Source organism: Anguilla anguilla, chromosome 2 (genome assembly GCF_013347855.1).
Source record: "Anguilla anguilla isolate fAngAng1 chromosome 2, fAngAng1.pri, whole genome shotgun sequence".
Classification (NCBI taxonomy): Eukaryota; Metazoa; Chordata; class Actinopteri; order Anguilliformes; family Anguillidae; genus Anguilla; species Anguilla anguilla.
The window spans coordinates 38,328,408-38,340,154 of record NC_049202.1 but is presented as its reverse complement, the minus strand read 5'-3'; the positions used below and the strand labels follow the sequence as shown (position 1 = coordinate 38,340,154).

Below are 11,747 nucleotides of genomic sequence, written 5' to 3'. Positions count from 1 at the left end.
CCTTGATCCTGCTATATCGCGGGGCTCATGTTCTTCACTGGCTTCAAAAATCCTGTAAAACTGTAAAATAAAAAGCACGAAGACATATAAAACAGCTTCATTCATACTGCATTCTTTCACATCTTTCAAATCTCTCACTGTTGTGAAGTTTGAGCAGAAGTACCTCTGGCTAAAATAACACGATTTGCAGTCTTGCAGGATAGTTTGATAGTGAAATTGTGAATACATCGACATTGCTTCATGTGACATGGGAAGAGGTTGAAAAGATTTCAAAGAGTGCAGTAAGAATTATTCTTTTAATAAACTTTGCCAATATCTCTACTGAAAAGAATTGTTAAAGTGAGACTGTGATCCATTAGAACAGCTGTACCTATTCTCAATCAAGAGTAAGGAGAATGACGACAAAGCAACATGAATAACAAGCTGGAAATTTGGTGTCTGAGCAAAATTAAAGTGGGTGAAACCTTCACAGTGGAGAGCCATGTCAGGGCCAGGAACTTACATTGCAAGCAGCACTGATGAACACCTCAATGCAATAGACACGGAAGGGAAATGACTGCAGAGCACTTGTGGCTCTGGGTGGGAGGTTGGGAGAGGGATTTGTAATAAAAAGTAAATAACTGCAATGTAATTTACAGATCTTAGAAATGACGGTTCTGTAGCATCCCATAACAATTCAGGCGATAACCTCAAAGGAATTCAAAAATTGAAGGAAGGAATTGAAAAATGCCCAAGAATACAGACGTCCTGTCCTGATGGAGGTAGCGCAACAGCTATTGACTCACCACGGAAAAATGTGGACATTGTTTGCATGAACATGGGGCCCACTGATTGGACTGTAATCGCATCGTTCCAGTGTGAGGGACAACTGTGGAACATTGATAGCATAATTATATTTCTTGCATGTCCACAGTTCACAGACTGACTGAACATTCTGTCTTTTCATTAGTCTCACAGAGTGCCCACATGAAGTCTGACGTCTGCCTGGTTAGCAATGGCCTCCTTTTATTCCCAGTGCAGTCAAGTCCCCGCAGTTAATCCCGCCTCACAAGCGACAATTAATCGATCTTAATGACATGAATAAGAAATGCCCACAGTGAAGGTATAATGTGTCATGTCATTGTGCCTCTAAATTACAAAGTCTTACGTTATGACAACTGTGCATAAAAATAATTACCTCAGTTCTGAATCTGGGATCTCATGACCAAAGACAGTAGACAGTTTCCCTCCATAGATGTGCTCCTCTTTATTTTCCTTGTCAGAGATTCTCACAGCTTTGCTGAGTTGTACGGCAATCCATATGAAGGGAAACACAAATATCAAGGAGGCTGCCTTTCCTCCAGCCTATCACTGTCCCTTATTCACAACATATTGTTCTGTAAGGTCCAATACCTGTAATCCTGAATGTGTGTATGTGTGTCCTGGGTTTGTGTATATGTCGACATGCGTGTAGTCAGGTTTGCATTTATGAATGTAAGTGTGTGTATGTCTACATGTATGTATTTTAGTGGGTGTCACAGATATGCATGTATTTGTGTGTGTACATGATAGGCAACATGCATGAGGCACATATGCCTTTGCACACACACACACACACGAACACACACACACACATACAGACTTGCATCATAGACCCTGTTAACACTTGGTTTTAAAATGCGTTTCGGTGATCCGAACACAAGTGGATAGCCGAGACACATTGCCGTTCACACCTGTGTCTATCATGCATCTCCAAGGTGTCCAGCTGACCACTTGTCTACAGATTTTGTTACTTCCTACGTCACTTCCGCTAGAAGGTCGACAGACAAGCGCCTGATTTGTTTCACACGGGCTAGCTAAGAAAATAAAAATGTTTAAAGAACTAATATACATGCACGGGCTATTCCAACTGTCGAGATTGGCGGGACAAAGTCATTTGCCACTTGCAAAACAACCACCACGTCCTGCATTGCTGACGTATTTTCCTGTTACGTCCTTGTCGGGGACGCATTATGACGCATTAGCATTTACACTACAAAAGCTATGTGGTCAAATGCGTCCCAGACCACCTCAGCAAGTGGTTCGAGTGATCGGATCACAATGCGTCTTGGTGGTCGTTTACACTTGTATTTAGCGCTGTCCACTTATGATCCAATCGCCCATGACGCATTTTAAAACCAAGCGTCAGAGCTCCTCTAGTATTCTTTCCTTTTGCTTTCAGCAGGCATTCCACACAGCCAGAACACAGAACACAAGGACTCTTAATTCACACAGCTTCAATTGTATCAATATGTTGTTGGGCTGCGTATTGCTGCGTATTGCTGCGTATTGCTCAGCTGCGTAATAATAATAATAACAATTCATTTTATTTGTGTAGGTATTTCCTCAGAGTGGAAATACAGGTACATACCGCTGTAATGACATTCTGAATGAAAACATTCTTGCACTCATCTCCAGACAGAAAATGGGAGCAGACCAATGTCTTATGAGCATTTCTTAAAGAAAGAGAATGGATGTGAGTATTGTATGCACTTAATTTAATCAGGTACAAATTCAAACTCTGTTAGGGGGAGGTGTATCCTGCTCTCAGTTTGATAGGTTAGTGTATGCTGGTGCATGCACAGGGAGTTGCTAAATCAAATCCATCCAGCACAAACATAAATAATTGTTTTGCATATTCATTAAAATATTTAAATACTTGAGTTTTCCTCACTGAAATGGAACAACTGAAAAATACATGCAGTGAGAATGAGAGATTATTCTTGACAATGTATTAATTTGTACAAAGGTTAGAAGGCTAGCTACAGTATAGTACATAGATGTTTGAATAATATCATAATTATCACAACACAATTAAATGTATTGATTGTCTTAATATTTTAAGGCAAAATAATATGAAAGCATAATTCCATAATGACCAGTGTTCAAAAAAAAGAAAGGATGTTGCTAACTGGTGAAAAAGACTTCAAGCTTTCAAAATTCAATGCACAACTGGACATTAACATAATATTGTCTATTTAGGAATGACCCCCTTGACTATGGATACTTAGCCTTTACCTACATCAGCAGCTGGAGACTGATGCGTGAACATAGATTCTTCATGTGGCCAACCTCATAGGAGCGGAGTGTTGCGCTTTTCATGTCACAGTCTCCATGACAACCCCCAAGATTTCCCTTCAGGCTATTAGGGTTACTTCTTAATTATGTTGTCTAACTGCCAAAGTGAATCATGAAGACGTTCATAGCTCTTTACTTGCTGGGAGCTGAAGTTCATTACTCATAATTGTGGCCGCACAAAGGAAAGAGTTCAAGCATTTTCTCGAGGGTTCTCTGAATTTCCAGGGATTCCACTCCCCTCCCACTCCCGAGAACAAGAACAGCTAGTTATATGGCCTCGTAATACAGTACCAATGCTAACCAGCGTTCATTAGTGAAGAGGCCATGTGTGGCTATGTCTGACGACAGTTAAGATTATTACTAAATTGTGCATATTTTCTGCTCAGAAAAATACTGTCTGTTCTGGACAGTTTCTCTTTGTCTTTCGGCATTGTCAGGTTAACCACTCGACATTCGACAAAATAAAAAACCCATTTAGAAATGGAGTAACTTGGCAAATTATTTCCCACCCTGGCACCACTGAACAGTGGTCACGCTTGCTCATGGAACACTGCATCTTTGGAACGTGGGACATTTCAAATTCTGCATTTCATTATGATCAATAAATGACACAAAAGTCAGACACTGACAGACAATTGATAACTGGTAAGTATTTGGTCATGGTTCAAGTCTGTGTCATCGCCCGCTGTATTCTTTAAAAAAGACCTTAAGAAACAGGAGTTGTCAAAAATGCTGAATCGTGCGTTAATGCAAGCACTGCTAAAGGAATGAGGGCTTACAGCTGCATTAGTAACACCACTGCAGTCTATTCTCATTCTATTCTTCACTGAGATGTGAAATGTATAGCACAGGGGAGACAATGGAAGCTGAGTGGAGTACGCATCCTGTTCTCTGCCCCCCGTTTTGTATTCTGTGCGAACACCACTCCCCCTAAAGAGCGGGAAGCAGCCTCACCTCACCCCACATTGATTGCAGCGCTCCGTCTAAGGCAACACTAGATAAATGTTACATATGAATAATTCCTGTTCTACTCAAGAGATGCCGCGTGCCCACGTCAGAACTTTAAAATGCGTCTGACGAGCGAAAAACGCCGCAGTTAGTGGAATGCTGGTAAGATTATGTCGCCAGCGATGATCACACTTCTCTGATTGAAGGGGATAAATGTTCCCTTCCTCGCTGAAAACAAATGTTTTCAGCTCACAGGCAAGAGTCATGCTTATTGGCTGCATGAAATGAGAATGTAAGACTAATACCTATGCTTCACACAGCACGGGGTATAACAATTATGTTCAAATCCAAGACAGGAAAAGGTGTTGAAATCTAAGCCAGATAATACATTTATAACATCATAATAGTTACTGTATGACTGTATGAATGCATGACATTGGTTTGAGAATGCATTTTTGACTGCTTTCTCAGCAAGTTGTAGCTTCCCTCATTGAAAACATAACAAACCATAACTATGGGCTCAGAACAAGCTGCCTGTGGAACCAAGCCCCTTGTGTGACAGTCAGACCTGGGGTCAAATACGTATTTGTTTTGGATTCAAATACTTTTCTATGCTTTACTGCTCTTGTTTGTGTATTGGGACCAATGAAATACTCTCAGAAAGTGCAAACCCATTAGGTGACTTTGAACATATACTACAACCATGTACCTCAATTGGATTTTATGTAAGATGACTAGTTATGAGCAATGAGTTACAACGGTTAATGTATTCCTAAAAACACTGATGATTGTTCGATTGGAAATGGCTCACTTGAGCTTTGCATGTTATATTTCTCCAGAGATCAATGTTTCTGCCAGAGAGGAGGAAAAGGATTATTTTTCATGCAAAGTAAAAAAACAAGGACAAACCATGCTATAAAAATAACATATTTTAGACCCTTCTTTATCAACATCTTGATTGATTCTCTACTACAGTACGGCCAGCAATTTCTTGGCGTGCTGAGCTGTAAAAAAAAATAAATAAATAAAAAGGCATCCGACGGAGCCATTGATTTTGTCCTTGAATTTGGCGTCTCCTTTTAAACTGTTGCAAAACAACTTAACAGGACAAAATCAATGTCTCTGTCTGATGCAGTTATGTGTCTATGGCTTGCTGGGTAATTTTTAGTTATATTATATTTTATTTCATTATTTCTTTTAAATAAATATGGCACCCAATGTGGGGCTGAACATGTCCAATTCCCACCCTAATTTTAAATGTCCAATTATATGAAACCACAGCTTTCAACCTCCCTGTTGATTCGAGAGAGTGTAGACATCCACAGTTCTGCTCCAGAACATTACTGTCTTATAAATAAATAAATAAATCAAATCAAACGAGATTCACAAACTTACAAACAAAATAATTGGTTCACAAACACATTTTAGCACTCACAAACAAGTCTCTCCTGAAAAGGAAAATGTAACTGATTCACAAATAAATGTAATTGGTACGCAAGTAAATGGAACTCGTTCACAAATAAATGTAGCTAGTTCACAAATAAATGGAACTAAATAATTGGTTCACAAGTATGTTTTTGCACTCGCAAACAAATCTCTTGTCTCCTGGGAAATGACTCGATGCACATTTATGCATCGCCCGTGGAATCGGTTGCATTCATTTGTGGATTTTTGAACCAATCCTCATAGCAAGATTCAAGTCTAGCCAATCAGATTTTAAGACATATTTTCATTAACGCCCACATTACTCCAACCAATTACAGCACATATGTGCTCACTTCAATCAATCAAGAGGAGTTAACAAACAAAAAAAAACGATGGTGAACTTGGTTGTGCTTAAAGACGTGTGAGAGAAGATTTTATCTGAGGCCGTCGGACTCATCTCAGTGTGGTGCGTTAACCATTTGAATGAAACGATTGGTCGAAATCATTTTATGACAGACTGAATGGTGGTTTTAGGGCAGATTATTTGCAAGGTGTTTCTGCATTGCCGGAGACAGAGGGATATAAACAGAACACTGCATTGGAAGATGGGAAGTGCACATCACCTCAGTCCCTATGGCTCGTCTTCCCTAAGAAGTAAAGCTGTTTATCCTTCGTCTGAAATCCTCACTTCCTCAGTTGAACTTGTCAGAGAATTCAGAGAGTTGTATGAAAACCCCATAAAGTCTGAAATCCACTGTCTTCAAAATTGAAAGAAAACTATGCTGAATTCTGATTTCTAGCTTGATATGAGAGCAATCACAGAGATGGAATAACACTGTGTAAAACATTCTGTGTAAATGAGTATTCTCTGGATGGTAAATTGACTATAGACCAAATTAATAATTAAAGTCAATCGATTCATTCATAAGTTCATTAGATTCATTTACAGAATGATGAACTGCACCAAAGGCTCATGCATAAATCAAATGTCAAATTCAACATTTTAAAGGCCTATTTTAGCAATCCAACATATGGATCCATCACTGTTTTCTCTTCAATAAGATTTGTTTCCAGTGTCACCCCCTCTGGCAGGTGCATTAACTCTTTTAAATCCTTTGAGCAAGCCCCCTAGTGGCCAGGAGGCTGGCTTGCTCAATTCAGACATTCAGTGCTCCTGAAACCATACTATGATTTCTAGTTTCAGATGAAAACAATTATAGAGATGGAAGAACACTGTGTAAAACATTTTGTGTAAATTAGTATTCTCTGGGTGGAAAATTGACTACAGACCAAATGAATAATTAAAGCCAATCGATTTATTCAGATGTTCATTAGATTCATTTACAGAATGATGAACTGCATCAAAGGCTCATGCATAAATCTAATATCTATATCCACTGCATTTGCTATCTTTCATATTGAAAGTACAAGCTCAGAAAACTGAACACAACCAAAAAAAAAAACACTAGTCTAAGCTACAGATATTCACAGAAGGCAGCAAAAAAATTATTAAAAATTATTTTTTTAGTGCTTTGAGTAAAGGTAACATGTATGCTTGCTTAATTAATGAGGGCAAAGGTTCAGCACTAAAAGTTTGTGCTGCAGACACAACAATAATACAGCCAGGACCCTTCAGGCATGTGGGAGTAAGGCAGGCCAACAGACATCAAGGGATCAATACTCCACTCTCTGAAGTCTTAGTTGTCCTATGAGTCCAGACTCAGCTACATTTGCATGAATTCAGATGTTACAATATTGTAAGTGCAGTGCCATCAGCAAAACACTGGCGCACTGTCCTAAAATGTGTCTCCAGCTTTACCTGTTACAGAGCAAAAAGATACAAAATGAAAAATAATCGAAACGCCTATTTTTCTGGCTCTCTTAGTCATTTCAAGAGTTACGATAGATCACTCCATAACATTGTGATCTATGAGTGTTAAAGTGTCCTCAATATCACTGTATGTCACCACTTCTTTGTGTAATTCTATAACCTGTTCCATATTTTTAATGGTATGGGATGGACTTACTGGATCCATGTCATATTAAATTAGAAAATAAGATCAATTTCATCTGGGAACGAATCCTACTGCTACCATTTTTAAATAAATGTAAATATGAATGAATCATTGCATTTCAGAAATAAATACCTTTTAAAGGGCAAAGTCTAGGGAATTGGGTCAATCTGGGGCCATATCATTGGTGGGCTTATTAACTATTCAGCCCATGGGCCCAAAAGTGTCTGAGACCAGGAAGTTCCCACACCAGAGAACCAGAGAGACAGAGACGGCATGAGAGAAAGAAATCGAGCTAATGAGAATTCCTTTGTTTTTTGTTTTGTTTTTTTACTTTGTTGTTAGTATTGCATTATGCTAACCACAAATCCGGATTTATAGAATTGCCCCATGTCGCTGTTCTGTACCTCCCAGTGATGCCACCACAAGTGACAAAGACTGAAATAATAAAATAAAGACTTCATTATCACCTCATAAAAGAGTTATCTTTTTCAAGAATTGAATAGGTTTATTTTATTCAATGTTTATTATTTATTAATGTAAAACCTGACAAAGGATTTTAACCTGTATAGACGATACATATTTATTCAAACAAAAATGTTAATTAATGGTGGATGTAATGTTTGGAGTATCTACCATATAGAATTAGGTATTTTAGGCCTGTTGGTCTGTGCCTTTAAATCACAAAGGAAAAATATTTTTGGATTATTGACTACATATTTACATATAATTAAGCCCTGCATCCTTTTTTGTGCAAGTGATTAAGCATTATGAGCACATATGTGGAGCATCCTTTGAAACTAACGAGAGCAAAAAAAATCTTCTCACTGACCTTGCAAGAACATGGCAGAATACAATTAAATGTACAGCCATGAAAGAAGCCATAAGGCATTTATTCGAATGGATGCCAAGGCAGCATGAAGGACACATTCCAAGACAGAGAGCCAGCTTCAGTGCCCATCTAAGGAAATCTGAGTTCGCAAACATACAAACACAACGGCGGATAATTATGTGAGATGTGTTCCAAGGAGACATGCTGTATTTCCATATGGATCCTCCCTTAGCATACTGTCACACAAGGACGCAAAAAGGACCTCTCAAAAGGAAGTCCGCTCTGCGTTATCTCTCAGAGGTATGCAGATTTTTAAAAGTCCTGTTGTCAAGGACTGTACAGCAAGTGTGAGTAACTTCCCTCCACGGCTGACTAGTTTCCATGGTTTACTCCACTCCTGGCTTCGCAGAGCCTGCCCTGTGTTGTAGCGTGAATTAACAGCGCGTTCCGCATGGCCGGTAATGCGCACGATGGGCCATTTCATGTAAAATTGCTTCCGGCAATGATATAGAAACACTTCAAACTCCAATGCAGTTTGGTACTGTATCAATTCCGGTCTCCCGCGTTGCCCTTTTCATTTAAATTCCGGCCGTGAAAAGAGTGGATGGGGGGTGGGGTGGGAGGGGGGATGGGGGGCTGTTACCCCACCATGTGTTTATAGTCCAAAATGCAGACCAGTCCAACAATCAAAGATTTCCTCAGATAATATCATAGTGCTAAACATATTGTCGCAAATTACACTCGAGCACAAGTGTTCTCTATATCATTTTACTCAGCAGGTACTGCCATTTGGAGCAAATTACAATCCTCACAATTTCACCTCGCATATAATTTACTGTAACAGCGTTAAAATTGTTTAGCTGTGGGAGAAAGCATTAGCTCCACCTGTCACTCAAATCAACGACTTCAAGTTGTGCGCGGAATGGTTTGACAGCTGCGGAAAAAAAAAAAAAAAAAACAGCTCTTCTTCACAGCAATCAATAAAGCCCCAAACCATGATGCATGCTGCGCTGGAGACCATCGGGAGGAAGCTGTCAGCCGCATTAAGCCGCTGAAACAGAGCGAGCCGTAATGGTGATTACCGTGCCTGGTGACGGGGGCGGTCCTCCGCGGGACCTCCTGAGGAGGAGACGTACAGTAGAGAGGGAGCACGTGGCCGACCTCATTAGAGACAGCCGCTCCATTAAGAGAGAGCACTGCCTTATTACCTTTTCCGTCTTTGGCAGCTTAATTGGGTTCTCTGTGGAAGAGTTTCAAAACGAAAATTACAGCCCTGCCACTATTGAATACAGAATTAGCCACTGTGGCTAAATGGGTTATGCATCTCAGAAATTAATACCCTGTCTTTACTTAATAACTTCCCATTGGGATGGCTTTGTTTCACGCAACACCAAAATTATCTTACTTGTTATTCCCTGCATAAACACATGACACATGACCTGTGGTATGGAACCTTACATCTTTGCCTAATGTAAGATATTTTGGATTCCAATAGAGGGACTACATCAAATTAGTCTCGTGTAAAAGCAGTCAGAAGGGGCAGGAGAATTTAAATCCCTTTCTCCATTCCATGCGTGAACAAGAAAGATCCAGGTCATTTCATTGCAATTTAATAATACATTTATCAAACCACGTCAGTGTTTGGAATTATTCATGAATTCAAATTTCTCATCCTCCAAAGAATTCTTCCCCATCCTCAAATTAAGATAAATCACACCACACTTGACATTCCTCATCATTAACATAAACAAAGGCATGGTACAGAAAAAAGCAATGATGTTTCCCCATTCCACAATTAAAAATACTCGGGTTGTTTTTCTGTTTGAGTGAGTGAGTCTGATTGATGGAAACAGTTGCACTAATGTGTGGCTAAAATCACAATAAAAGTGAAAATTGCAGGTTGATTCTGCCATTGGACGGTAATTTCCCAAAATGCACTGCACATGTATTCGTAACTTCCTCATAAAGCTTTGCGAATGAGGATGACCACAAGACGAGAGTAAGAACTGAAAAATCTGATGTGTTATAAGATGAGGGGCCTTTGTATCTACTACTCATGGGCATGCGCTATACGCATGCCTGGATTTTAAAAAGAACAAGGCCAAATTTTTTTGCACTGATGACAAACATGTAGTTGCGGTATACAATGACCATTTATGCATACTGTAATTATATTAGTTACTGCACTGCAAACAATGTTGCGTAGTAACCAATTACATGGAAATGGATTGCATAATCAGATTACAAAAATTAAGTAACTAATCGGACCAGGATACTTTGTCAATTATGCATAATCTTATAGGCTAATTACTTTTCTGAAGATTACCTTTTGGATCACTTGTACACACACACACACACACACACAGCATGTACAATTATATCTTTCAAAATCTTACAGATTAATTACACCAATGTTTCTAATGTCAGCCGTCCGAAGCTGAACGTTTAAAGCCGCCCTGTGTCTAGCACCCTTTGAAGACTAGCCGGCTTTCAATTAGATTCGGATCGGCAGATAGGGAGCAGAGTTACTGGTCGGTTTGCGGTACATTTCCCTTACCCATTCCCCACTCATTTTCCTTATCATACATTCTGTCACGGACTATCATACATCCTGTTATGGCCTGACCCTCGACCCTGTCATAAAACCGCCCAACACTGATTACTTATTCATTCCATGAGGACACTGATGAAGTCCTGGATCATGGTCTGCACCCCTATCCAGCTCAGCTTTGACCAAGACTCACAAACAGATGGCTGACAGTTCATTTTACATGTGTGATTCTACTAGGGAAAACCTATCCTTCAGCTGTACAGTTGCAGGTCAATGTACAGTGTATAGCATTAGCCCAGCAGATTCTAAGTTCTAGAAAAAATACAAACTGATCTGAGATTCTCCTGCAGCTCCTCCTTAACAGGTTATATTTTTGGCCCTCAAAATATGTCCCACAGAGATGACAGCTTTTCCATGTTGGTCGTAGTCTGCGGAAGTAAGCTTTGGGTTTTCTTTTTGCAGCCTGTTTCTTCAATGCGTCCACTACAGAGATACTACAAGGTTTTTACTGACAGAATGGACCCATGGGGTGAAGGGTTCAAATCCCAAGTGTGGAATTTTCAAGGAATGTTGTCATAAGCCAATCCAGTGGAATAAGCAGCTGAAAATAAATGGTTGCGTCTTTCCAGACAAGGGTATCCATAAAGGCGTTTAGTCACTAAAACAACTTAGCTGAGGATGAAAATGGAGATAAATTTAGTGGTTCTGTCCTTTTTAGTGAAGGTGCTATAAATCTCTCCAAACCATGAATTTCAATTACAATAGTGAGGCTCTCCCAGCTCCTTTATCATTGCTGCTTTGTAAACACTGCTCTTCAATGAGATCTTGATTCAGAGAAGCCCCTGGTGCATTGTAAAGCTCTTGCTTGCCTTTTGATATGCAA

At 39.6% G+C, this 11,747-nt stretch overlaps 1 long non-coding RNA gene across 1 annotated transcript in view; it reads right to left on the bottom strand.

The window, feature by feature from the left end:
- The window catches only part of LOC118219521, a 70,100-nt gene that overhangs the window by 22,817 nt on the left and 35,536 nt on the right, over positions 1-11,747 (bottom strand). The window lies entirely within an intron of this gene.